The sequence below is a fragment of the Nannospalax galili genome, unplaced genomic scaffold (genome assembly GCF_000622305.1).
Source record: "Nannospalax galili isolate Female #2095 unplaced genomic scaffold, S.galili_v1.0 scaffold559, whole genome shotgun sequence".
NCBI lineage: Eukaryota > Metazoa > Chordata > Mammalia > Rodentia > Spalacidae > Nannospalax > Nannospalax galili.
The window spans coordinates 869,289-896,807 of NW_008343479.1; the positions used below are offsets into that span (position 1 = coordinate 869,289).

Genomic DNA, 27,519 nt, shown 5'->3' on the forward strand with positions numbered 1-27,519 from the left:
TGAACTGGGAGTCTGTTTCCTGTGTGCAGTAGTTGGGACTCCATTTTTGTGGGGGTTAATGATTTACTCAGAGGAAGTTCTATCTGCCTTATGAGGCACGTTCTTTAAGTGCCGGAGAGAAGGGTGATTTTTCTGACAACCTCCAGCCTGCTTCTCCATATATGGAAATGTTTACCCACCTCACTGATCTATTGGAAGAGAACGAGGTGACTCAGGGTTTGGGAGAAGCAGGATTTGAATTCTTGTTTCCAGAAAGCTAGTCGGCCCCCTCCCCCGCCTCCTGCCCTTCCCCCTCCAGGCCTCTGCCCCTTGTTCTGGAAGCTGAGGAGAGAATGTCTCAGTTCTGTTCCCCTCAGGCTTCAGGACCACCTCTTTGCTGTGTTCTGCCCTGGGCCTGGGCGTGTGAGAGGGAGTGAGGCCAGTGGAGGCCGGCAGTCTGTGGGGGTGACCTCCTTGAGTGAGTACATCATTATTGCCAGAGGCATGGCATTTCTGCCAGCAGACCTGGGGTGCTCGCTTGCACAGTGATGGTGATGGGAACTATTGCTACGCATGTTGACTGCTTTAGTTTAGGGTGGGGACAGCAACTTTCCAGGGGGAGTAATTCTCTGAGAGATTTAGGCATGGGGTCAGCCTGAGGGAAACTTCTTTGTGCCTCCAAAAAAACCTATTGGCATATTTCTTCCCACCTGAGGCCTAGCTTGAGTTGGGTAGAAAGATAATTTGGTAGTGCTGTCTGTCTGATTGCCAGGGGTGAAGTAACAAGCCAGAAGGGATGTGTTTTGGGAACTTGGGGAGGGGAGGTCTTACCATGCAGAGCAGAGTTATGGTTCGACCTAAGAATGTGTGACGAGGTGGTGTGCTCCATTCCTGTGGCATAAATACCTTGCGTGTGGGACTTGAGCTGTCAGGGCTAGGAGGAGCAGAGGTTATTGAGTTTATCGGGTGCAATTTATTGTGTGATACAGAGCTGGAGGCCCGGGGAGCATGGCTTGCTATCTCAGACCTCTCAGTCCACTCTCCTGGAAGCACACTTGTGCTGCCCTTCTAGTCAAGGCAGAAGAGGATGACAGCTTTGTAGGAAGGAAGTTGGGAGATGCTGTGAAGTTGCCCGCATTCTTGGAATAGTTGTTAGGAAACTGAGAACTTGAACCTGCTGCTCTCAGTTCAGACTTCCCAACATGGGCTATGGCTCAGATGCCTGAATTTGTTGATTTTAATATGCTTTAATTTTTTTAAAAACTATTTTCTTGCTTTTCCTTTGCTGGTTTCTATGTAAACTTTTCTTCTTTAGGGCACACGAATGCTATTTAAATGAGGCCTTCTTGTCTCAGTTGCTGCCTGTATCGTTTTCTTTCCCCAAAGAGGATGACAGCTTGCCTAAAAGACAGAACTGAATAGTGAATCTCTGCTGCTGTCTGAAGCTGTGAGAGTTCTGGAACATTTCTTTCTCTCACAGGCAAGCCCTGATTCTGACTACAACAAACAGACACATGTAATCCCCCTGCCCAGAAGCACTATTTTAGTCTGTTTTGGTGTGATGTGGGGTGGGGTGGGCAGAGACTAAGAGGGCACTGTCCCATTCTGTTCCCTGAGATTTTACATAGCTGGAATGAATGAACGAATGACATTCTTAGCTCAGTTTCTGGTCAGGCTGGGGAACCCCTTTCTCCAGAGCAAGGAAGGAGGTGGAGCTGTGTATGTGGGAAACACTTGGATGCCATTGCAAAGGTCACAGAGCAAAGGATCTATGTCTGTTCTGGTTTTGTTGGGAAGAGGGAGCAGCTCTCTAAGCAGCTGGGAGGAAGGAGCTTTGCAGGGCTTGCCCAGCATCCTTCTTACAACCTGTCCAGCCTTGGCTCTTTGCTCTGGTGGGATGAGATAGCCTTGGAGATTGGAGGCTTGTGATGTTTTCCTGCCCTGAGGGACAGAGGTTGTAGGCATTTAGAGCTGGTATTGACAATCTGAATCTTAACGCTGTTACTAGGGAGAGCTGACAAGAATTGACTGCTTTCTGGGCTATGCACTTTGCTTAAATTATTGAGCCATCACTACACTTGCCTGTGAGTGGGTACTAATTATTTATTTTAGTTTTTGTCTTGATGAAATACCCATAAAGGAAAATTTAACATCTTAACTATTTCTAAGTGCACAGTTTAGTCGTGTTAAATACATTCACTTTGCTTGTGTAATTGATCTCCAGAGAAACTGGAACTCTGTACCCAGAGTGAGCACCCCCATTCTTCTAGCCTCATCGTTTGCTCTCCATCTCTGTGAATGTGGCTACTTTAGCTTCCATCTAAGTGGAATTCTGGAATGTGTCTCCATGATTGGCTTACTTCACTACAGCCTGTTCTAGGATTTCTCCTTTAAACTGAATAATGCTACGATGCATGTATATAGCACACTTTATTAGGTAGTATCTATTACCTTTGCTTTATAAACAATCACTTGAGACTTTGAAGGGCTTAGTAAGTTAGCCACAGTCAAGCATTCACTGATGGTTTGGGGCTTGAACCCAAGCAATTTGGCTTTGGAATGTATGTGATCAGGAGCAAGCAAAGTGTGACAACACAGAGGACTGCTTAACTGGACAGCGATACCACTTCACACCTTTCTGTGACATTTCAGTAAACCAAGTGTCCCCAAGGTCTCTACACAGCTATTTCACATTGTTTGTACTGTTGTCTGGGAAGTTCAGAACCACATTTGAAGCCTGCCTCTAAGCAAATGGTATGAAATTTGTGACTTAATTTTCTTTTTATTATTTTTGTTTTATGTGTATGAGTATATTGCCTGCATGTATGTAAATGTACCACATATGTGAAATGTCCTCTGAGTTTGGAAGAGGATCTCTCAGATACCCCCAGAACTGGACTTATGGACAGTTGTTAGTCACCATGTATATGGGTGCTGGGAACTGAACCCAGGTCCTCTGCAAGAACAGCTAGTGCTCTTAACAGCCAAGCCATCTCTCTAGCCCCCTTATTTGTTTTCTTTGGAGTCAGGGCCTCAATATGTAGCACAAGATGTCCAGCAATACACACTGCTCCTCAGGATTCTACTTACGAGCCTCAGTCTTCCGAGTGCTGGAATTACTGGGTCTGCATTATACCCATTCGCATGTAGTCCATATGTAGAACCTTATTTGCAGGCCTGTGAAGTAGTGGCTAGAGGTGGTGATGTGATTTTTGACATGATTCTGCACCTCACTTGTGCTTCTCTTGGGTAGCACATGCCTCCTTTCTCAGTCGTGCCTGTAAACTGAGGCTGCTGTAGGCCAGAGACACTCAGTTTGTGCTGAGCAGTACAATAACCGTTCCACGGCTTTCTGTGATTTCCCCAGTTGCACAAGGAAGATGCTCTTATCCTATCCCCATTTTACTTTTGAGACAAACAAGACCTCGAGAAGTGTGAAAATCTGTGCAGGTCCCTGTGGCCTCTACTGAGTGATTTGGGTCTGTTTGACTTTACTAACCAAGGTGTGGGACACTTTCTCTGAGCTAATCTGCCAGGCATTTTCCGTCTGTGTCATTCATCCATCTAATTTTTGGGGGGTAAAGATTTATTTTTACTATTTTTAATTCTGTACATATGTGTGTCTGTGTGTGAGCATGAGCATGTGAGCATGTGGAGGCCGGAGGTGTCAGATTCCCCCTGGAGCTTGAGTTGTAGTTAGTAGCTAGGTGCCTGATGTGGGTGCTGGGAACCTAACTCAGGTCCTCTGCAAGAGTACCACATGCTCTTAACCATCCACCCACACTCATATAATTTTATTAAATCTTTTGTTTTACTTTATTTTTACGTGTATGAGTGTATTGCCTACATGTGTATAAGTGTACCCGTGTCGTGCAGTGCCTGTGGAGGTCAGAGGAAGGTGTCAGATTCCCTTACAACTGTAGTTATGAACAGTTGTTAGCCACCATGTGGGCACTGGGAATCAAATCTGAGTTCTCTGCAAGAATAGTCAGTGCTCATAACTGCGGAGCCATCTCCAGCCCCTAATTTTATTATATCTTTTTTGTGTATGTGCGTATGTGTGTGTGTGTGTGTATGGTTTATGTATGTGTATTTGTGTATGTGTTTGCATGTGGGTATATGTGTAGGTACACCTTTGTGTGGATGCTCGAAGACATCTTTAAGTACCATCCAAATTTTTGATTTTTTTGAGACAGGGTCTCTCATTTGCCCAGAGTTCAACAAATAGGCTAGGCTCACTGAGTTCCAGAGATCCACCTGTTCCTACATAGACATGCCTCGCTTTGAACTCAGGTCCTCATGCTTGCAGGGCAAGCACCTTACTGATTAAGCTATCTCTCTGGCCTCTGATTTTATTACATCTTTATTGAGTGTCTGCTCCTGTACATTGTACTATTTTGGGCAGCATCCCAGCCCAGGGTGAAAAATACAGAAGGAAATACACAAAACAGTAAGGGTGTGTTGAGGAGGCGATAAGAAAGAATTGTCAAACATGGAAATGAGAGGGAGTGATCAGTGATCCAGAGGATGATTCACTGGGGACACTGGACTGAGTGTTGGTGAGGGGCTCTCTGTTTTAGCTGAGATGGGGTGAGAGGTGCTACCTTTGAGCAGGGCCGTGACAGTGGGGCCAGAGAAATGGAGCACTTCAGGACTTATTTGGAGTGATTGGCCGTGGGTATCAAGTGTGATTTCCTTCAGAGAAATGTCAAGCTAAACGGAGACAGAAATTCATGAAGACACATACAATGGTTGTGCAGAGAAGCCACTGGAATTCCGGACCTTAGAGTGTGTGTTCTCCCTTCTTTTGGATTCTTATCTTGAGCTTTTAGCTGAGGAACTCAGCGAAGTGGCTACTGGCTTCTGACTTCCTGTCTCAGAGCTATTAGAATGCTTCAAAATAAGGCTTGCAGAATGTGCAGCTTCTCTCTGGATATTTTACCAAGAATAACTTTCTGTGTGATGTTAACTTTATGGATCATATTTAACGTTATTTTTTTCATGTTTTAGTGCATTGCTGGGGATTGAACCCAGGGCCAGCCAATGCTAAGTGTATGTTCTACCACTGAACTACACCTCCGGTTCTTTCCTGATGTGTTCTCTGTTCAGCAGAGATGTCTGCCTCTTGTCCCCAGAGAGGTCCTTTACTACCCCCTCCCCATCATGTCACATGGGCCAGCTATGGCATCGAAGTCCCTTGTGGTTTGAGGTTATGGCAGACAGATCGTCTTCCTGTCTCCTCCTTTATTTGAATTTAGCTTACTTGTTACCTGTTTCTCCCTGTCTTTCTTTTGAGTGCGCTGTGCTTTCCAGAAAATGCTCCATTTTATCCAGTGGAGAAACTGGTCTCAGAGAGGTTAGGCAATTTTACTGAAAGTCCCTCAGCAAGGTGGTAACAAAATCATTTTGAGAACCTAGGATGACAACCACCAGGCCATGGTGACCTTGCATGGGATTCAAGCGTCTGTGTGTCTTTTGGCTAAGCTTGGACATCCTCAGGGATCATGAAGTAAATTTGTAAAAAAATCATTCTTGATGCTTCCTCACATAGTCCTCTTCAGTCGTTGCACTCTAAAATTATCAGGTTTTCTAAAGAAGAAAAAAAAAATCAGTTTAACACCATATCTTAAAAACAGTGCTTTGTTTTTGCTCACTAGTTCCTTTTCCTTTTAAATTTCTTTCATATTACCCATTCAGTGAACAAACATTTATTGAGTTCTTACTGTATGCCAGGCATTGTGCTAGGTGCTGGGGATGGATTCAAAGATAATTTGGAGGCGTATGGAAGGGGAGTGGATAATTACAGCACAGTGAGATAAGTGCTATAATAGAGGGATATATAAAGAACTAGAAATAGCACTATGAATAACATCTTTGAACAAATTGCCTTCTTTTTTCCTTTTGGTTTATTCCCTTATGTATATTGCCCAAAGTGGGATTACTGGGTCATTTAAAAGATGAAAACAATTTGGCACAAAAAGATGTAATGACTTGCCTGGGGAATAGAGCTCAATTTTCAGCAGGAGAAAAAATTGTTGACAACTCCAGATTTAGACCACTTCTCCAGGAGGACTGGGCAGTTTTTATAGTACCCCATCAACCCAGTGCCTTCAGCAGGGAAGCACCTGTCCTTAACTTGTGGGCCAACATGTAGAAATACATGTCCTCACATTCAGTCTCACAGATCAATTGCACTCACAATACCCCAGCTCCACAAGTATCATTGTTTCCGTTTTACTGTGTGCTAGTTAAAAGGCAGTGGCTTGCTGAACAGTCTGTGGTTAAGATGTGGAAACATCCAGGAGTGGAGTACAGTTCCTCTGATTCTGATTCCCACCCCATTCTCCATGCTGTGCTCACCCACACTTGTACTTACTGGCACTTACGCTCCTACTGGGGCCTGCAATTTACCAGTGACTTTTCTCAAGGTCAGAATGTGAGAATGTGCAAAATAGGCAAGATCTTAACTGTAGGTAGCATCCCTCTGTACATTGACCCAAAAGGACTGGAGGGCCTCTTTTCTGTTTCCTGGCCCAGATCCTGAAAGGCCATTTGCCTGGCTTCAGCCTTGGAGTGTGGAATCCCAAGGAAAGTCGTTGAAATGTGTGATTTTCCCAGTAGCCAACAGTTCTCTGTAAAGACTGTGCTTAGTATCCAGGGCATCTCATAACCAGACACAGTGTGTGTCTACCATGGAGGTTCTTGATGCCCTCATTCACTCACATGTCAGCCAGCCACATAGTCTGCCTCTCCCTAGACATCCTGCATCTGCTCACCTACATGCATCAGCTCCTACTGTTCCTTTAGTCTGAGATGTCCTTACTTCTGTCTGTTGGACTCCTTTCCTCCTGTAGAGGAAGTAATCCCAGTCACCATCTGCTCCTCACTAGCACTCCCCTGTACTAGAAGAGAGCTCTGTTGTGCTAATCTACGCCAGTTAGTCCTGAGGCAACAGAGTGTGTAGCCACTGAGTCATCTCTCTAGCCCCTAAGTGGGGAGCTTTTTAAAGGTAGAGAAAATATTTCATTTTCCTGAGGCCATGATCTACCAGGACTCCTTTAAAGGATGGAGTGGACCCATACATTTAATTGATGGAAATTCCTAGTTGTGTTATGCTAGACTGGCCAGGAAGGAGCTGTGTATTGTGAGGCGCTCAGTACACACAGTGACGAGTTGGACAGGGCCTCTGCTTCTTGAGAGATAGGGGAGTTTAGAGTCTGTCTCAGCCATTTAGGAGGTGTATAGTCCTGGCTCTTCCTCATGGTAGAATGGTGATCTTGCTTGGGACATAAGGGTTTCTTTCTGGAGAGTTCCATGTTGTCTGAACTGTGGATAAGAGTTGTAGAGCTTGAAGAACGGGATTAGTGGAGCTGCAGATTAGGGTCAACTGTGGAGCCATCTTCTCTGAGAAACTCTCCTTTACGTCCTCACGACTTTCTATGACGGGAGGCTGACCACGAAAGGGAACGATTTCATACAATGGCTCAGCCATTTCACTTTCTCTTTTGTGCATTCCCCCAAAGACAGTCCCTGTGAGTCTTACAGTTCAAGTGCTTTAGCCCTGGATACAAAGTCCTGAATGTTCTGGTTGTAGCATTTCTCTTCAGCTTCATGCCCTGCTATATCCCTTTAGCCTTGTGCCACTGGCCTCATAAGATTAGTCACTTTCCTTGAGAATACCCTGAGCTCATTCTCCTTGAGGCCTGAGCTCATTGCGTTCTCTGTGCCTATTTTCTTCCTCTTCATACATGGAAACCCTCTTGAGTATTCAGGCTTAGTTTAGAAGGTGCATCATTTTCAGAGAACATCCAGGCCCTCAAGAGGATGTGGCATGGATGTTTGCAGTCTTTTTATCCTGCCTTGTGTATTCTAGCCCCTCTCCATTGAGAATGAGCTCTCCAGGAGCTCCAGATACATCAAACCCAACACCTATGTCTGCCAGGTCCAATACTACCTTGTCAAAGACCGAGCTGCTAGCAAATGTCTGGGCATCATTTTATCTAACAGTGGTTCCAGAGGAGCTCCAGAAGTCAACATCAGGCTTATTCAGGGTTTGTTTGATCAAGAGTCCAGCTATCTGAATTCTGTTCTAGAACTGATCTGATGGTGTCTCATGACTAACCTTTCTCAGACTTGTTTTGGATACTTGTTGATGTCTGATTAATGCCAGGTCTCTGAGTTTTTATTTCACTTAAAAACTTAACAACAAGGTTGAATTCACAACACTTTCACATGTTGTTAATATGAACTATTTTTTAATAAAATGCCATTATTTTTATACCAGAGCAATTTGAAGTGTGAAAATGGTAGGGGTTTTTTAGGTATATTTTTGCCCTGAGAAGAAGAATAAATGTCCATAGTCTGTTTGTAACTGTGATTAGTAAGACTCATGTCACGGAACTAGAGTTTGAAGTCTTTGGTTCATGTCATGGCTTATTAGCCCCGAGTCTTTAGTCTACATTCCAATCTGCACTTTTCAGTGTATAATTGGGAAACCTTTCTCAGTGTTGATGGGAAGTTTAAATAAGATTTGGACATGATGCTGAAGCTTTATTAATATCTGATTTGAAACTGGATTTGGAAATCACTGTCTCCTTTTAAAATTTTTATCTTGTTTTAAATTTAATTTTTGTAATTTTTGAGGGTTTCATATGTGAGAAAAGTATATGCATCATTTCTACCTCTTCCTCTCCCCCCTCCAACTCCTCCCATGTTGCCTTCTCAGCAGCATTGATTGCCTGTAGCGTTTCATCTAGAGGTATGACCTTGGAAATTTCCCCCCACCCACATCATTTCAGCTGGTATGGTCATTATGTAGGTCTTATTTAGGAAACCATATTGTTGAGATTTCATGGGTGTACCTTCCCTCTCATGTCTAGAAGATACTCTCTAGCAGGGGGTGTCCTGGTCTTCTGGCTCTTACAGTCTTTCCACTGTTCTGTGATGCTCCTGAGCCTTAGTTGTAGGGGTTACATTGTAGATGTACCAGTTGGGGTTTGACATCCCATGTCACTTATTCTCTGCATTTTGACCAATTGTGACTCACTGTAAATGTCCCCATCTATTGCAAAAAGAAAATTCTTTGATGAGTGATGAGAGCTACACAGAGATTGTATTGATTTAGGGAAATGGCAGTAGTAGACTTTTCCCTAGAGTCTGTGGCCTCTCCAGCCATGGATAATTGGTTAGGTTTACAGTACTGGACTTGAATTCTACCCCCTCCTCCCATTGAGCAGGCCTTAAATTCTGTTAGACAATTGTTGGTTACCCCAAGATAAATGTGCTACTCTTGTACCATTAGGGATATCTTGCTGGGCTGGTGATTGTTACAGTACATAGGCTCTATAGCTGGTGGACATATTTTTAAAAGGAGTGCTTTCAAAAACTTTGCATTTGAAGGAAAATACATGTATGAGCTTTCATGTATTTTATTTTTGAAATGATAATATAAATGAATTTACTTTCAGGGAACATACCATATCTAAAGACCTAGAGAACATAAATGATTTTTACTACTTAGTTTAGTCCAAATTCATTGTAACCATAGAACTATGGAACATTTTAGAAACCTTGGAAGGAGGTGAGCATGCGTTAATGCTCAGTGTGTGGTCGCTATACTGCATGAGCAGGATTCAGAATTCCAAGAAACGGTTGCCTGCATCCTGATGGGCAGGTAACATCAGCTCTGTTTTGCAAACAGAGACAGACATTTGAGCTCAGAGAGGTTAAAATCATTTACACAAGTCTAATTTAAAAGCCTTGGACTTAGAATTGTACTCATAATGACTTCTTGACATCTCTTCCATTTACAAAGGTGACATGCCTACTTTAGCTTGTTTATTCTTTATCCTCGTATCTTCTTTTTCTAGGGGCAGCTGCTAATTCTGGGTAAGACAGATCAATGGCTTGATGTCCCCTAAGCTGTTTAATGAATCTAGGTAGCTGTCTTGACTTTCCTGCTAAGAATGTGCTTGCTTCTGCTCCTTTGCACTCATTCATTGGCCTTTAATTCTTTTCTTCTCTTTGGGGAAGGCATTTACTATTATCTAGTTCCACTTTAGAGGTCAGGAGTATATTTGAAGAAAGTTCTGTATTTTTCATTAAAAAATATAAGTGGCAAATGAAATTCATTGACTATTTCCCACTGTCTTCTGGTACTTACAGACACCATGTGAAAAGGGTGTCTGAGGGCTGGAAACTGGGAGCCACACGTCCTCCCTTGCATGTATCACTGAGCAGGGAGAGGATTACAGACCAGCCCCTCCTTGCACTTTCTGTGCCTTATTGACTTCATCTGTAAAGAGTGTGGGTGCTACTAGGTGATTTCTATGGCTTTCAAATGCTGCATGTTTTGTGGTCTTCAAACTGTCAATTTCTGCTGAGCTGCACATTCCAGCAGCTGTTTTCTCTGATACTTTTCAGTCTTTTGATTTAATCTATTCGACAATGCATAATTTTTAAAAGGGAAGCTCTTATGGACACTTCTGAAATATAAGAGTGAGGGGAATAAATGGATGTTAAAAAATAGAAAACAACCAATTAAATAGTATATAGCATATAATTCTCCTTGGAAACTTACTGTGAAATTGAGGAGCACTTTAACAACTGGTAATTTAAATTGCATTTGAACTCTGCTAATGGTTTGTTTGCATGGGAACTTCAATCATCTCATAGCGGTTCTTTAGCAAAGCTGCTTGTTCTCTTTATGGAAAGAGAGAAAAAATTATTAAAGGAGAAGTTGCCTATGGGAAAGGGAGGCCACGTTCATTGGCTCATGGAGGGAAGCTAGGGAGCGTGTAAATGCTGCTCCCCCAGGGCCCAGGTGGATGGCTGTGTCTTTCAGGCAGAGAGCCCTTTGTTGCTGTTGAAGAAACTGTTCTGAGTTGTCTCTTCTTTTTTAGTATGCAAATTAGCTTTCATCCTTAATAAGTGGCACACAAAATAACCATTTTAAAATAAATTCCTTTATGCTTTACTACAAGTAAATATTTATGTACCTATTTTATATGTCTGTGTGAAATTTTCTTTAGAGAAAAGGGGTCAGAAGTGGAAAAACTTTAAGCTATCCCAACATATTGCATTTTGGATAATTCCAAAGTGTGATTCTAATTTCTCTCTCTTTGCATAAGGGAGCTTTGGTTTTATGGGGCTTTGGGTTGAGGGGGCTGTTTTTTTTTTTTTTTTTTTTTTTCTTCCTTTCTATCACATTTCACTGTCCAGAACTCTAAAGTTGGACTTTTAACAACCCATTTTAAATTGTACCTTCAGTGAAAATGTTTTTGATAATCCTGATATTCTGGTAAACATAAGCTCTCAGGAAACTGACTACTTCAGTGGGCTCATCCTCATTAAATTCCATTTTCTGTTGTTGGAATATATTAAGAGAGCTTGCCTCCAGCCTGAGTGTATAACCCAAGACAGATTCTTGGGCTCAGTCTGTGTCCCTGTTAACATGGGCAGTAACTAGGTCCACTGGATCAAGTCCTGGACTCCTTGTCACTAGTGATGGGCTTATTGAATGACCATCTCTGTACTCTGGCCTTCAATTCTCTTCTTGTTGAAAAGTTGGAGTAAGTAATTTTTAATGTCTTTTCCAAGTCTAAGCTTACTTATACAAGGATGTGAAGACTAAGACAGTATACATGAACCAATTACGTGTTTGGTTAGAAATGCTCAAAGTCACTCTAATGAGAATGAGAGTGGTAGTTTTTCTGCTCTGTGTGCCTCTCCTCCCTATACCAAGGACAAGTTTTATAACAGCCCACTTACCCTAGATACACGTTGCATAATCCCAAGAGTCATAGTTCTCAAAGAAATAAGCCCATACTAAGGCTTTACTTAGAAGTACTGAGATTTTTCCATCTCCCTGTGCCTCACTAGTTCCAATTTCACAGGTAAGGAAATTAAAACTGACAGGGCACTAAGTCTTTAGTTGGAAACTTGTGTTTGTATTTGATGTAGTTAAAATTTATCTGTTAATATCCTTAAATTATATCTATTTGATCTCTCTCTCTTTTTCTCTCTCTGTCCTCTCCCCTTCTTGTACTTCCGTTAGGTAGGTGAAGCTACTTCCTGAGATGTGAAGATGGAGGCCCCAGAATTCTCTTTCTCTATCATTTGAAACAAATTTGTGACACAAGAGTGTTTGGTGCTGGCTGGAGGTTTGTGGTTTAGAAGCCAGTCTGTCAATTAGACCTCATGCCAGTATGCTCTGCTTAGAGACACTGTGAACCTAGAAAGTTCTGAAGCTGGGAAGACCCCAGAGATTGATAAACAATCTTGTTTTCTGCTTTCCACAGGTGGCAATACAGGCTGTGAAGCATAAGTGGAGACAGTTGGTCATCTGATTCCCTATCTAGTGCTTTTGTAACTGTTCACCGCGCACTCGTCGGAGGGCAGGCATTTTTCCTCAGTTGGTGAGTCCTACACAGAAAGATGCATCTCTTTCATCAGCAATATGCATGCTTTAAGGAATTTAAAAATCATGGGTGCTAATAACAGGAATTGAGAACTAGAGAAGTCTGATTTCATGGCCACAGGCTAGATAAGACAATGCCAATGTAATGTGTGGCAAAGCAAAGACAGGCAGGTGGTATGCTGAGTAACTGAAGGAAGACTCAAAGTGATGCTGGTTTCAGCTTGCCAGTAATTGTATGGCTTCCTTCTTTCTCCATTGGCATGAAATGAAGTGTTGTTGAAATTGAAAGGCCAAAATGAAAATGTCAGGGACTAGTGATACAGGCAGTTGTGAGGAAAGAAAACAGCATTAGCGAGCGTTTCTTGTTTATTCATATGTAAGGTACATTTTTATGATCTCATTTTATTTTTCCCTCACCTTCTGGAGGTTGAGGAAGCTAAATTTGCCTTGGCAGAGGGTGGGAGGCTTTGTTTTGCTGGGCCTGCTAATGCTCCATTGCAATCTCAGTGTGACTCTTGTTGCTTTCTTGGAGAGGAAAGGAGTGGTCAGATTAAATTAGCTGTCTTTCAGTGCCTCTGTGTTTCACAGGTAAAGTGAATGTGGTGCAAGGAATCTGTGGAATGGCATGCCCTGGTGATGAGCTGAGGGAAAATGGATTCTGGCTAAGTCTTCCTGTGATTGTAATTCTGTGGTCTCCCTGCTGAAGGTCAATCCCTGTGTGCATACAAACATTGGCATTAAACTACATAAATAATAATGCCTCACCATGTGGGTTGTGTCTTTTTTCAAAACACAATAGATGTTGTGATTGGGGAAAAAAAAGAACCCTAACTTCACTTGGCAATGTGACTGAAATCTGCCTTTGTGTTTTGTTGCTTTGTATTTTCTTCTTCATTGTATTCCTGCTTTCCTCACACGGTTGGTCTGCATGGTGTAGATGGCTGGCACTCTTTGACTTTGACTTTTCAGCGTTTCACTGTTAAAATCTCAAACACAGCTTGACTCTTTTCCCCCGGCTTATTGTTTCAACCTTTCTTACCTGTTTCAGCTCTTTTGAGTTTTCTGTATGGTGAATATGGCTCTTTGAACTTGAATTTAAAGTTATCAAGTATATAATGACAGCATAGAGAGATTGTCTTAGCAATACGTAAGCTGGAAGAGGCTCAGAAGGTCTCATTATCCAGAAGCTAGTTATGAGCCAACAGTGATTTTTGTCTTCTGAAATACTGGTGTCGCCTTGGATTACAATGAATGGAATATGGTATTCAGAACAAGGTGGAAGGATAGTCTTGCAAACCTAGAATTCCTGGTTCAGAAGTGAGGTAGGCTTCGGGTACAACTTGAGCAGGATTTTAGCTCTGCTGCTCTGCAGTGTTCTTGGCTCTGCCCTTTCTGGTTGTTGCTTTCATGACCTTCAAAGTATTTACCTTAGGGTCAGGAGATAGCTGTTCACTGTTGCCAGGCTATAAGACATCTGCCTACGTATTTGGAGGGGAGAGAGCCTTGTTGCCATGTTCACAAAAGCTTCTGTTACTGCACCTTGCAGAAACAGTCACTGAAGCCAAGTGGATGGGACTATGCTACTTGGAACACATGCAGCAGAGCTCTCCTAAAGCTGAATTTAGAGACGACAGTCCCATCCAAATCTCATGGCAGCCACACAGTGGAGATGAAGTGGCTTCTCAGAACAAGCATACTGTTTGGGAGAGAGGACTAGAAGTCATGACTTCCCTCGGGCCTCATTAGTGTGTCAAGCTTTAGTTCTTGCCTCAGCTTCTGAAAGGGATGTTAGCCAGTTGGACTCCATACAAAGGTGCTGCAAGGCTCAAATTGATATGCCAGCAAGAACTGTTAAAAGAATGAGACTGTAGAGAATGCAGGATGCTGGGGCATATAGGATCTTGACCTCCAAGACTCTAAAGCCCAGTCAGAAGGACAGTGTTTCTTGATCTTGTGTGTCCCATAGTCTAGAGGGGTGTCTTGCACATAACAGGTGCACTACACATTTTCATGCATAGAAGAATAAATCTAAAGGTTGTGAGTGTACCTTTCGTAGGCCTGGCTGAGTCAGTTGAACAGTTACAGGAATTGTAGTCATGGGCAGCATGACTTTGTGAGGGTGAAACAAATGGTTGCTCAGAAAGAGGCTTTGGGATGAGTGTAACTGTAGGCATTTTCTGTAAGCACATGAAAAGGTGGAATATGGCAGGATGGGGTAACAGAAAGCCTGCCAAGTGTTAGATGGGCAGCCTTAGAAAAACAGGCTCTCTCTGCTCTCATTTTCCAAATCTCAGAATTACAGACAATGTTCTTTGTATGCTTGCCTCTTACAAAATCTGTTGGTAGATGCTAGTCTGTTTACTAATTTGTCAAGTACAACCCATTCACGATAGGTTATTGCAGTTGTTTTCTTCTTTAAAGATTCATTCTAAATCTAAAGAAAAGTAAGATAATGTAAATTAAGTGTCTAGCACTGTGCCTAGAACATAGTATTTATGTTTGGTATAGATCCTTCCCTGAAGCCCAGTCCCCTGCCCACCCTAAGACCAGATGAATGCTAGCTTGTCTTGAATCTCAGAAAGAAGCTGGATCTGAAGCCTTCTTGTCCTTTAAGTTGAAGTAGAGTATGTATTGTGAATTTTCACATTTGTTTTTGTCTGGGGCAGTGAGAGCTGTCAGGAGGTAGATTCAGAGATGTGGGCAGTTCAATGCTTGAGAGACTCCAGCAAAGGTACAGTATAGTCTGTGGGATTCTTGCTTTACTCGTTTGGATAATCATGCCTTCTGTGTCAAGTATGACTGGCCAAGTGGGAGTCAGGAAGGAAATTGTTTCCCTCTTTGGATATCATTGTACAATTGTTGATTGTGGCCAAGGACTTTCGATTTTAATATTTCCTTTTTGGTCTTAAGAACTACCAGGTATTAGTCTCTGCCGGAAGCAAAACATCGGTCACTTCCGTTAGAGGCGTATGCGTTGGCTTTCTGCAATTACTTGGCCAGGTGGTTTCTGAGAATTTGTTACCATCTGCTAAGGCAGATTTTATTTTTATTTACTTGCATCACAAATTACAAGGGAACTTACTGGGTCTGAACAGAGAGGCCCATGCAGTCTCCTGAAAGTCTGGTTCTTTATGTAGCTCAGGGGCATCTTGTAGGAGGTATGTTTACTGTCCATTAAGGTAAAAAGTGAACGAATCTCCCTTTTCATCCCTCCTTCCAATTCCTCAGCCTTCTATTTCTTTGCTTTTTGTACAGTGGGGATACCACTTTATCTTCCTTGGAATGGTCCTAGGAGATCAGGGTTGTTGCTGACTGAGTTCTCCCTCATTGGGTTACTGTGTGATAGAAGATGTCTGATTCTGAAGGAATCTGTAGTCAGCTGCCAGACACCTACTTCTGGTTCATAGGGAATGTATCTGTTTTCTTCCCTGATTCCAGTATTTTTCTGGATATTGGTAACTTCATCACCTCTCTTCTCCCCTTCAGTGCTGAAGATTGAACACATGACCTTGTATTGATGGGCAAATTCTCTGCACTGAGCTACATGCCCAGATCACTGTTTGAGTCATTAGTGACTATGGTGAGTTAGGTATACTCCCTGATCCTGAGAAGCTTGTAACTTTGAGGAAAGATTCATATAGAAGAGAGTAGCACACACTGGGAAGGTGATTGCTTAGAGTACTTTTATTTATCAAAAATGCTTTTCAAGCCTCATGATGGGTACTTGGGAGACTAGGATTTGTCATGGCGTCAGATCTCACAGGAGCTAGAAAAGGACTGTGGAGAGTAGAGAGGATTAGGAACATGAACACAGGCAAAGTTTCCAGGAGGCAGGACTCTTATCACTAAAATAAGCTGGGTGGTTGGTAGGGTGGGTGGGCCTGTGACCACAGTTTGGTCAGTGGAGGCTGGCCAATGTCTAAGAATAGGTATAGATGATACCGAAATATGATGGGCAGGTAAGGCTTTCATCTTTCAGCATCTGCTTCCTTGGCTTCATAAAAAATGGGGAGAACCTTCCAGGATGGGGCATTTCAATCTCTGATGTAGTATGATCAATTATTGTTTCTATGTAACAGATTTCCCTAAACTTACCAGTTAAAACAGGACACATTTATTACTCCATAGTTTCTGCAAGTTAGGGACTGGGGACAACTTAGATGGTGCCTTCAGCTTTCTTACGAGGTTGCAGGCAGCGTGTTGCTGATCTTGCAGTGTCATCTTCAAGGTCAGTCACATGATCATGGGCAGGATTCAACCCCCTGCAGGTTGCTGGTCTGAGGACTTCCATTCCTTGCCACGTGGGTCTATCCACAGGGCATACTCCCTAGACAGTTGGCTTCTGTCAGAATGAGCCAGAGGGACTCCCAAGGTGCAAGCCACAGTCTTTTCATCACCAACACTGGAGGTGACACACCATTCTCTTTGCCTCATTCTCTTTGCTAAGTGCTATACCACATCCAGCTCACTGGCAAAGGGAGATATCACATGATGGAATGATTCCCAGAATGGGACCATCTGAGGGGCTGCTGGCCACAGATTTCCAGGTTACACGGCATGTGCTAGGGTGAGAAAGGGGTTACATGAGGCTACTGGATACACTTGGCATACCTATGTACATCAGTTTTACTTAGAAACTTTCTTTGATGGAAAATTCCATTTAAAGTCATAATGAAAACATTGATATACAACAGTACAGAATGCAAAATTGGCATGAATTCTCAGAGGAAAGTCACAGGTTTTCTATTAATGCTATCCTTCCCCACCTTTACATTTTTGCTCTCCTCAGCAGTTAGAGCTACTTTGGAAATGACTGGAATTCTTGCTTGAGCCCTTTGCTGTATAGATGAGCAGGCGAGGGAACAGACTTGCTTCAGTGGGTAGTGCAGGGGGGGAGTCATAAAACTCCTCTCAGTGTTCCCTTCCCACCTGGCCGCCCTTCTCTGCTTTGTAATGAGTCTGAAAGCATCCTTTAGGCATGTTTTCAGTTCTCTTACTAACCTCTCTTGTCCCAGAAACAGATTAGGTGAAAGTAGGTCAAAATTTGGCACCTTGAGCCTTCATCTTATCCCTTCCATTACATTTCAGGGATGTGCTGCTTCTGTTGGGTCATACTGTGTCCTGAAAAGTTGCATAAATCAGTATTCCTTGGCTTAGACATTGTGTCTCTGTAGTTCTGAATACCATTTGCATTTGGAACAGAGAGCTGATGTACAACATTGCTGTGAGGCTGACGGGATCAGACAGGAAACCTCATCCAATACCTTCTGTCTGGTAGAAAGTTTCTTTCCAGGGCATCCATCTCTCTTCCCTACCAAAATAAGTCTTTTCATAAAAACAGGCTCAGCAGATCATTTTATAGAAGGTATCAAGTTCTCTTGGTGTTCACCTGAATTGCTTCTAAAAAAAATTAATGGAAATGAGAGATTTAAAAACAGGGACAAGTTTACTAGTAGCCTATAGCACAGCCGAGGAGAAAACATTAAAAATGCCACTGGCCAGAATGTTAATACTATTCTCTGTGACATGGTCTCTTTCAACTCTCACTGTTTCTGTCTCTGTCTCTCTCTCTGCCTGTCTCTCTCATGCACTTAGTGCTTTAAAAGTATTTCTTTTCCATCACTTCATTTTTATTGAAATCATATAGTAAGAAATAGAATTTTAGTAGAGTGAATGAAACAGAATTTAGAGTAGAAAGACTGCATATTATCTGCAGAATCTTATTTAAGTCACTTAGTCTCAAACTTGCTTTCACATCTGAAAATCATGGGTTATAAAGACCTGGCTTTGATTCTTAGGTGCTGTGCTCACAAACAGCCTTGTATACTTGCAGTGCTTCTGGAGTGTGGTGTTTGCTAGGTAGCCGATGTAGCAGTTTTCTTTCCTCTTGATCATGTGTAATTCTTAGCTGGAAATCACCTCAGTTCTTTCCTTGTGTCTCAGTATTTTCACTTTGCACTGTCCCTCTGGCAAGGAAGAAGCCGGAAGCACTTGCATGTCAGTCACCACAAATTCTATGTTTTCTTGGATAACCAGAAGTCTTAACATTTATAATCTACTTTGTTGGCTCTTGAGAGGTAAATTCAGACATCAAGAGTTGCTTATCTTTCCTGATAGTTGGAAATACAGTAGTTCTGGGAAAAATGTTCATAAACTTCTTTATGAGGGAGGCTTTTGGGGCGTCAGTAATTAAGTAAGTTGTGTTTTTATGATAAGACCATCTAGGCCAAAGGACAAGCCTCATACAAGTGCCAGCAACCACGTCTGCATCTCTAAATGGCATTGGCTCTAATCTGCCCAGCTCTGACCCTCCTTGGTTCCTCCTTGAACGTCTTTAGGATGAGATTACCTCACTTGACTTCAATAGCAAATGACTTGAGTTATATCAGTTATTAAAAATGATCTAATATTTTCCTTTTAAATCAGTTGTCCTGGCTCATTCTATGATTAAGCTAGTGATTTATTTATAATAAGGTATGAGACAGCTGTAGCCACTCTGATGTAATCTATGAATGACTTGAAAACAAAATAGGCTTTTACATAATGAAAGTATTCCTGTAATACAGTGTACAGCAAGGTTTTGCCCCCATTGGGAATGGAGATTTGCTTTTGACTTTTATCTTTTATCTCCTTTCCCTTTTTTGAGTTTTAAGGACATGAAGTTAATTTTACAAAGCTCATTTGGAACTGACCAAAGTCTCTGCTCTACTCTTCTGACCTTGCCTGCTTGTCTTGGTCACTTCCCCACCCTGCCCCTCTGTGGTCTACTGCAGCTGCTGCTGCCCATCACCATGGCCACCTTCCTCAGCTCTCCCTCGACAGTGCGCTTCTCCCATTGGAACGCACCCTGATCCCGAGTTTTCTTCTACACAAAGGTGTTCTGCAGTGACTCCTACACATAGCACCCTTCTATAGGCCAGTGAGCACCTTTCCTACCAACCTTCTTGAACCTTCTGCCCCCTTGATTTGGACTTCTCAGAGCTTAATACGATAGCAGAGAATAGGCACAGAATATCCAACTTAATGGAAGAAAAGTAGTTTAAGAGAACAAGGAAATGGACTTCCTTCTTCTAAATTAGCTCCTAACACTGAAATGTGGGCAGCTTGTGGTTTCTTCTTGGGCCTCAACTTTCCTCATCTGAGGAATGGGTGGTTTGTGTTTCATTTTTCCATGGTCAAATAGTGCATTGGCAGTGTCTCCTTGGGTTGTGTTAAGAAGCATCCCAAGGCTGATTAAGCCATGGACATTTAGCAATATCTGCCCATGGTTATGGTCAGAGAAGTGAGAAGGCATACAGGAGGTCATGTGGCTGGTGGCACTACACAACTTAAAAGTTTTCGGAGGGGTCTGTTGGTAAAGTGCTCATTGTGTAAGTGTGAGGACCGGAGTTTGGTTTCCCAGAACTCATGTAAAAAAGCTGGGTGTGGTAGCATGCACTTGTAATCCTTACACTGGAGGGGAATAGGTGGGTAGATCCCTGAGGCTCACTGACCAGCCGACGTAGCCTGCTTGGGTGAGGCCCAGGCCAGTGAGAGACCCTGTTTCACAAAACAAGGAGGATGATGCCTGAGGAGGAATGGCACCCTAAGGTGTTTTCTGGCCTCTGCAGATTTGCCCCATACAACAAAAAAAACCCCAAGCAAATAAATAAAGTAATCCTTTTGTCTTACCTTCTGGGATTCTTTGGTTTATTGACTCTGTGTCTTCCTGTAGACCACATAGCAAATTGTTGCGCAAACCTCAAATCTCAGATGTAGAGGGTTAAAGACTGCATTCTAATTTCACGTTTATGTGCATAGGCTGATTGAAAGAGCTGAGAAGCTGAGCTAAGGATTGGAAGGCTTGAGTTGGAGGTGTAAGACTCCTCAGATTCTGAATGCCTCTGAAGTAGGATAAGGTCTGGTGTTAGCATTGTCTGGGCCTTTCTTGTTTCCAAGGGGTTAGAACACCCACAATGTTCCAATTTATGTCAGAGATGGTATCTGAAAGTCCTGTTCATGAAAAAAAGTGATTCTGCCAGAATCTTACCTGGATTGACCTTACTTCTTGAATCCATTAGATCCTTGTGCCCCTGCTTCTACCCCCAGACATAATGCTTAGTTCTTAGCAAAGAGCCAAAAGATCTATGTGCTAGGTCAGCTCATAGGCTGTATCAGTGGGAGAGGCATGGAAAACGAGATGGAAGATGCCAGTCTAGAGTGCTTGAAGGTATGCAAACCAAAGGCTCAATGAGACAAAAGAACTGGGAGGGATCAGTGTGGAAAAGAGAGAAGAGAGAAGGGAGGGGGAGGGAGCAAAGAAGGTGGTACGGACCTGTGGGACTCTAACACGGAAGGGGTAGAACTCAGTATTGGGATGAGTTTTTAATAGCAAGTGCAAACACCGTTGGAATACTGTTTTTTTTTTTTTTTTTTTTTTTTTTAATGGAGTTAAAGTGCTCCGTCACTGCAGGTATTCACATAGGGTGTGACACTGGTGTTTTCTAGAGGGATTAACAAGTTAGATTATTTTTTCCAAAGCCCATCCTTAGCACCTTATCGGAATTTCCTGTCTTGAGAGTTTAGAATTTTTTGAAGACAATTTAAATAATCTGCCTTTTAAGATGAGAGCTTTATGGAAGAAAGTGATTCTTCTTTTCTTCATAGACTTTGGCACAGAAATGCTGATGTATCTTAGGCAATCTTTTATCACACGTAGCATTATTGATGAAGAGAGACAAGGATGCCAACTGAGGATGTGTTAGTACTTTTTGAACCTAATACATTTTTTTTTTGGTCCATTATTTCTTTGTTTCTTTTTCAGAAAGTTCAGAGAATTCTGTCCCTCTGTCCTCCTCCAACCTTTCTCTTTCTTTGTCAGTGATTTGCTTCTGCACCCGCTAGGTGCTTTGTCTATGTTCCAATGGGACTTTCATGACAATCACAGATTGTCAATACTCTTCCTTTCCCACTGGGTTGAAGCTCATTAAGTTCTGTCTTATTTATTAAAAGGTTTCACAGGGCTTGATATAGTACTTTACAAATAGTAGTAGTAGTAGTAGTAGTAGTAGTAGTAGTAGTAGTAGTGGTGGTGGTGGTAGTGATGACGGTGATGATGTTGGTAACTCATTAATTGGGCAACATTTTTTGATCATCTACTATGTGCAAGACCTTATTCTAGATGATGGGAGCACATGTGAGCAGGGAAGTGAATGAAATAAGTTGGGAAAGCAAAGATACCAGGACAGGGGCAGGAGAAAGTGTTTTAGAATGAGTGAAAGCAGTTGCGAAGGCCCTGAGACTGAAATGTGCTTGGTACATGTGAGGTCAAAAGGCTGATGCAGCTGAACTAAAGACTGAAGAAGTCACGCATGCTAATAAAAAATCTAACAGCAGATAATGAGCACATTGAGAATACTCAGGGGGCAAATTACTTTGATCATTTAAAGAATCCACAGAAATGTAACAAAAAGATTTGAGATATGAAATGTGTGGATTTGGAGCTGAGGTTGTAGCTCTGGGTGGCTCAGAACAAATCTAGAGGCAGAGAGTTGGTTTCCCTTCTGAAACCTGTAGCCCTCCGTAGTCGGGGGCTCTTGGGTCAGAGGCTGTGCTCTCCTGCAGCACACACCTGCAAGGATGCTCAGCTGGTGCAGATGGGCAATTGCATGCCTAATCACCCATTCAGGCACCCACTTATTTGTTTTCCACATACAAATATGGGTTACTTTGCAGATACATTTAATATATTTGTTGCTTCCCCATTTTATTTAAAACAAAACAAACGGCCAACCATGTCAGTTGCGGGTAGCAAATAGAAACATGAATATTATGGTCTTTGCTCTCTGTGTTGATTACATCCCCAAAAGGGATGAGTGAATCTTTTCTGAACTCAATTTTACTTTTGCTTATGACCTTATATGACCTTTTCTTACTATCATTATTGTTTTCTTATTTCTTTAAAGAAGAATATGTTATTGCTTTATCGAAATAGTTTTCTCAATACTTTGGACTCTGTTTTATTATGTGGTTTCCATTTTCACCATTTTAGCTTCTGAACTTGGGGTCTGTAGTCCAAAAAAAGAATTATGAAGTCTCCAAAGGCCATTGGCAGGTGATGTTGCAACTTCCTTAGCCTGGAAATAAATAAACAAACACAAATCAGAAGTATTTGCACCTCTAGATGCACTGTTATTACTTACTGCACAACATCATGCAAAAAATAACTTTCATTTATTTGGGGTCACTAGTTAAATGCCAACATCAACTAGAGACCTTAGGGGTGTCTGCTTGTATTTGTATTGGAATTTTTGAGTTCTAGGGTTGGATATCACAATTGGTAGATACTTCAAAACTGATTTCATTCCATATAGCTCGCCTGTGCTTAGGGATCCTGAGACCCAGAGAGGCAAAATGACAGGTTTGAGGATGCAGAGAGTAAGAAATAGAGAGTGGTTTGAGCAACTGGAACTCTGTTTCTCTTGCCTTTTGCCTGTGGAGACAGCACATGGCTGCCACTGTGGCCTGCGGTGATGAAGAGTCTGCTGGACCCTGTAAGAAGCTCTCATCTCAAGGTGGGATTTGTCTGAAAACGGTGTCTGTGTGCCTCATTTCCCCCTCACTCAACAATCTATTTGGTATTAGTTTTTAGCAAAGAAGTAGTGAGGGGAACACTGGTGGGAATCCTTTGCAGCTTGCTACACAAGGTTGTTCATTGGGGTTGGGTAAGAGTACGTGTGTACATGTGTGTGTATGTGTGTGTGTGTGTGTGTGTGTGTGTGTCTGTCAGAGAGAGAGAGCAAGCTTAGAAAGGGAGGGAAAGGGAGAGGGAGGGGAGAGGAGGAGAGAAGGAGGGAAAGGGAGAGAGGAGTGTGGGTGGAGGCAAACTGCCAAGCAGGAGAGGTAAGAGTATTCAGCATTAGGAACTTTGTATATGGCACCAAGTTTCTGAGCCAGAACGAAGTCTAGTGCTTACTTGATTTGATTGTTTAAAGGGAAACTGACTGATGTCCACAATGGTTGAGACTCTTGCCTGACATCATCTAACTTTAACTGATTACTTAGCATACAGCATCCTTTGGTAGGAATTTTTATCTGGAAAAGCACAATCTGAATTGTCAAATCATATTTACCAGTTAGCTAGTGGGGTGTGTGAGAGGAAGCATGTACCTCCTCTGGGGGACTTTCTTCTCCTAGATGTGCTTTTGGCAGGAGGAGCCTGGCCTGGGCTGTGAGAACCCCACACGAAGGAAGGCCCCTCTGGTCTTTGCAGCCTGGAGAAAGCACATAATCAGAGATCAGATAAACACTTGGGGCCATGACCTCCCAGCAAGTGTGTTAAAATGAACTCTCCAAAACAGGTTCTGACACTGAGACCAGTACTATTTAATGGGTCTTTTATATGTTAAATATGGGACTATTTACTTTTTTAAATTTATTTTTTTAAATTTTATATGTACAAGTGTATTGCCTGCATGTATGTGAGTGCACCCGTGTCGTGCAATGCCACAGAGGTCAGAAGAGGGCTTCAGATTCCCCTGGAATCTGGAGTTACCTACAGTTGTTAGCTGCCATGTGGGTGCTGGGATTCAAACCTGGGGCTTCTGAAGAAAACCAGTGTTCTTAACTGCTGAGCCATCTCTCCAGCCTGGGACCATTCACTTTTAAACATAAATTGAGATGCTGGATTATGAAGCATGTATGCAAATTCCAAACTGATATTTTTTGGAAGTAGCTTTGTAGCAAGAATGTCCACAGGAGTGCAAGGACAGAGTTTATCTGGAAAGAGAGAGTTAACATTCCATGTAGCTCCTTCTGGAACACTGAAGTTTCCCAGGAATCCTGCCACTGTAGGAAAGTGCGTTATAGGTGTAGAAAGGGCTGCCTCCTGCGTGAGCTGAGCCTGCTATCTGCCTGTGATATCTCAGGGCAGGCCTCTGCACCTGTGCACCCTGAAGTACATACTGCACATTTCTCCAGCTGGTACCACATGGCAGGCTCTCAATGCATCTTGGTGTGCTGGTCACAGACAGCCGCAGCCTCCTGTGTGTGTGGCAGATGGAATGTCTAAGGGGTTCCAGTGTCTTCCTATTGGCTCTCCATGTTTTCCTCTCCTTGTAGTTTCAACCTCCTTATCCCTTCGGGAGAAACATGATCAGAACTGACACTTTACCCATGTTGATTTGTTTGTATTTTGAAAAGAATTTATTTCCTAATAATTTGTCAGTGATCTACTTTATGTGAAACCACATTCTAACATATTTAGGCTACTTTCTTATTTTCCTGTACTTTAAAGAAAGTGGTCTTGTTTTTCAGGGCTGTTAATTAGTGGTAGAGTATTTGCGTAGCATGCATAAGGCCCTTAATTTGATCCCCTGAAATGAAAAGAAAAATAAAAAAGCTCTTTTGTTCCTTAGACCCCCTAGTGTTCTCCTCTACCCCGACAGCCTACTTTTGAAGGATCATTAGAGAGTTATTGACTATGTTAGAGCCTCTACTGTAGAAGTAGTTTGGATGGCAGGATCTCAGATACAGCCTGCTTTTCTAGGAACCATTCATTTTCTGTACAGTTTCAGGGATTTGCAGTCGGGAATAAGACACGCTGAAAATAGAAAAAAGAGGCCAGATGATCTGCTGACTTCAGCTGGGCACATGGAAAGAAAGATCTTTATTCCAGTGACCTTTCTGCTTGTTGGAAAACTCTGGGCTGGCAGATTTCCTGACCTGACGCCGACAGTCCTCTGGAGTTACAGGGCCTGATGAGGTTAAGTAGCAGGGTGGAGGGCCACCCTTATAGGGCTAATGTGTGTTGTAGAGCCATGTTGTTCTTTGGCATGTAGACAGAATTTTTTTCCAGCAAGGGGTTTCAGGAACAGCTCTACCAAATTCCCCAATACATGGAGCACATAAAGAATGTGAGCTTTTGGGGTGTCTGCAAAGCTTGGTGATGACCATTGCATTTGCTCAATAAATTTCTTATTTATAGGACTGGATCTTCTCATCCTTTCTCTAGTTTGTTCTTTTTGCATTTATTTAGGTCAAATATGATATATATTACATATTACATATATATACCTGCCCCCAAATAACACACTGAATAGGAGAGCAAGACAGCTGGACTCTTATCCCTGCTCTGTTACACTTGCCTGGGTAGCTAAACTATTCATGAACATGTTCATTCATTCAACAAGTATTTAAATGAGCGCTTTAGACACCAGCTTCCGGAGATATAAAAATGTGTAAGATACGCTTCTTACCCTCTCTGCCTACTGTCAGGAGCAGAGAGACAAGTTCATAAATAGGACACGGAATCACTTCTCCTTTCTCAGTCTCTCTTTACATATGCAACAGCCAGAAGTGGGTCCTTTCTGAAGCTAACATGCAGCCATTCACACAAAAATCATTAAGTATCCAACAATTATTTATCAAACTAAAAGTTGGCAACCATTTCCCCTCCGTCCCTAGTTTTTAGAGGATAATGTTGAAGATGAATCAGGCAATGTCTACAAAATGCTTTAATAAGCAAGTTGGAAAAAATGATATAAGTTGGAGGCACTATTATTAATGGAGAAACGACAACAAAGGTTGATGTTTTGAGAGAGAGAACAGATGGTTCCTTTGTTTAGAATTTGAGTATGAAGTGGAGGGGGGGGGCAGATACTTGCCATATTGTTTAGGCCTGAATTCAAGTGACTTTAAAATGCCAAAACAATCTGTTTAGGAAAGTCCCATAGATTCAAAATAGCTCCTACACGGATCAAACTGCAATTAATATAACAAAAAAAATGACAGTAAGAAAATTCTTAATAAGAAATCCCATGGTGACAAGTGACACAGCCTACCTAACAGAAACTCCCATTTTTGCATCCACTTTAGAAACTTAAATTTTCATGTCTTCTGGAGTTATACCACACTTCAGAACAAATCAATGGGAACTGATTTTAAACTGTTTCTTTCTAAGCCTCCATCTCCATCCATACCCCCACATTTAGTTTCTTATGACACATAAAGGAAATCTTCACAATTCCTGAGAAACTGGCATTCATTTTTCACCTTTGCAGTTGGGTACTGATAGGAAAACCGTGCGATCTGGGGGAATTTTGTTGAGAGAGCAAACTTCTAGGGATTTGGGTTGGTTCTACGGAAGGCTGGGAAGGCCATTGAGAGGTTTGTGTGAGGAGTCCTGACTGCCAGTAGTTGCTGCCAAGCCTGATGACTTGAGTTTGATCCCTAGGTCCCACACAGTGAAAGGAGAGAACCTCTTGTGCAAGTTGTCCTTTGACCTCCACAGGTGTGCTGTGACACACGTGCCCCCCGCCCCATGAAAACAAATGTTACAAGAAAAGTGAGTACTTTTTCTCTCTCTTCCTCCTTGGCTTCCATAGCTGTCTGTGCAGCACACAGCTAATATCCTTTTGGGAGATTTATGACCCTTGGTTCAGGTGCTGCCTGACTTGTAGTGTCATCAGACAGGCTGCCTTACTCTGGACTTCAAGTTCTTCAAATTCTTCAAGGTGGAAGGAGGCTGTCTAGAATGTTCATTTTAATACGTATTTGCCACGTATTTAGTCCACATATTTTCCTGATGGCGATAGGAAGGTTGAGAGTGGATTTTAATGGGGAAGTGTTTGAAGACAAACTTGCTTCCTCAAAGCAATAGCAATGTAAAGCCCATATTGTGTCTCTGAGACCCTCTAAAACCCCTACTGAGTCTTTACTGAATTGTGTTAATGCAGTGAAGCATGGCTGGGGTTGTAAATTCATTCATAGTCTAGGAAGAGGCACTGAGAGCTTGAGGACAGATAACTCTCCTCGTTTCTCTTGACCCCTGGGTTCTAGTCCAACTTCTGCTGACCACATGTAACTTTGGAATAATCATCTGCTGTTTGGCCTATGAGTCATCAAAAACAAGACATTGTAGTGTTCCTTCAAGGCTGAGGCTTTCTGTCTTTGTGTGTTGGGTAGGTCTCTGTCAGATGTTTAATCTATTGCTTCTTGTGCTATAAGTGTATTATTGTGGAGGTGCTCCTGCCACACCATCTCTGGTAAGCCCTCCTTCTCTAGTGCCTCTCTTCTGACTTAAGCACACTGCATGGTGCTTGCTGTGTTTGTGTTTGTCTCCTGCCCTGGACAGTGAACTTAGC

The 27,519-nt window shown here is 42.4% G+C and overlaps 1 protein-coding gene across 9 annotated transcripts in view; it reads left to right on the plus strand.

The window, feature by feature from the left end:
* Lpp (LIM domain containing preferred translocation partner in lipoma) overlaps positions 1-27,519 on the plus strand; it is a 684,300-nt gene that overhangs the window by 54,491 nt on the left and 602,290 nt on the right. For 8 of the 9 annotated variants that reach the window (XM_029566751.1, XM_017799795.2, XM_029566752.1 and 5 more), the window contains one exon: positions 12,279-12,395. The gene's annotated coding sequence lies outside the window, so the exon portion shown is untranslated. Of the gene's footprint in view, positions 1-290; positions 458-12,278; positions 12,396-27,519 lie in introns of those variants that run through there. The other variant, XM_008839675.3, reaches the window with a different exon arrangement.